The 1,416-nt window shown below is 48.6% G+C and overlaps 1 non-coding gene across 1 annotated transcript; it reads right to left on the reverse strand.

The window, feature by feature from the left end:
• Positions 1-906: 906 nt before the first annotated feature.
• Positions 907-979, reverse strand: trnar-ccu (transfer RNA arginine (anticodon CCU)). The gene has a single exon. It is a non-coding gene; the product is annotated as a tRNA-Arg (tRNA).
• Positions 980-1,416: the final 437 nt, after the last annotated feature.

Consider the following 1,416-nt stretch of genomic DNA (forward strand, 5'->3'; position numbering starts at 1 on the left):
CAGCAGCATGTTTGGTGCCGCCCCCGATTTCGAATGTTGGCAGCCATCATGTTCCCCCCCCTGGATGGCTATGTTGGCAGGGGTGTACTGATGATTTATGATGACACAATGACGTGACTCGAACTTGGCAGAACGTGACTAGAACCAACTAGACCAACCAACTCAGTAGCACCAATTGAACAATGTTGGAAAAGCGGTACGTGTGGGTAGTACTTCACTGCATTCCCACCATTTGCATTTGGCTTGTCTTGGTACGGCATGCATTTTGTGGCGTTTCCACTGACTTATCCCAGGACAGATCCCTAAATAACTAAAGACGAGCTGTCCCAGTTTTTGGGACCCTTTCGTATGGGCGCCAGACTAAACCGATCCGCTCTCAGAAGGTGGAGCTACAACACTGCAGACCGTTGATTGGTCAGAAGAATCGTCACTTACCCGGTGACAGCGGCTGCATTTCTCCTCTCTGAAACAAAGCTTGATTGCACTTTGTATCAAAGAGCTACATGCCAATCACAGAGAGGACGAAATGCTGCATGTCTTCCATCTATGCTCTTTGTTTACTGTGTCACAATTTTCTTCTTCGTTAGATTTATTAGTTGGGTACATTGTGTTGTGCTGCTACGGCTTCACGCTATTATTCAACAGCTAGGGCTTTCAGCATCTGGCCTACACGCTGCCCACCACAAGAGGGCACAGTTTGCTGTGGAAACGCGAACGGGATCAGGCTTAACTGTACCAAACCGAACTGTTTGGGTGGAAATGCAGCCTTTGTCTGGAAAAAAGACTTTTCAATGTGTAACTGATCTGAGCTGGGTCACAAAACCTTGCTAGCAGAGGATGGTTTCGATCCATCGACCTCTGGGTTATGGGCCCAGCACGCTTCCGCTGCGCCACTCTGCTGCAAACCACCCCAGATGGGACTCGAACCCACAATCCCTGGCTTAGGAGGCCAGTGCCTTATCCATTAGGCCACTGGGGCTTTACACAAACCAGAAAGAAAGATGAAGAGACGACAATGGGCGGTTTAAAGAAACAATGAGGCCACTGTGACAGTAACAGACAGGCTCAAACAGGCCTCTCTGACACATTGGCTTGATGTAAGTGCACTAAAGACCAGCATCCTGCCATACATTGGCTTTAACCTGAACTCTTGTGAGCGTAAGATGACCGGAACCTGAGGGGAAATAGTCTAGAAATCTGTTTCTGAGTGACGTTTGTGATCCCTGAGGAGATGACACCGGGGTGGGCAGCACCTTGGCTCAGCAGAGGACCAACTTCCTCTTTGAGTCTCTTTAAATCTCGCTGCTTTCCATTGAGCCTGTCACAGTTTATTTACCTGCCACAGCCTCTGTGTGCGTATGTCCGGGTGGGTTTCATTCACATACTCTTTCCTGTCAGTTCATGTCATATTTTTAC

Source organism: Halichoeres trimaculatus, unplaced genomic scaffold (assembly GCF_033239565.1).
Source record: "Halichoeres trimaculatus isolate MK-OKI-2021-1 unplaced genomic scaffold, fHalTri1.1 fHalTri1_scaffold_11, whole genome shotgun sequence".
Taxonomy (NCBI): Eukaryota; Metazoa; Chordata; class Actinopteri; order Labriformes; family Labridae; genus Halichoeres; species Halichoeres trimaculatus.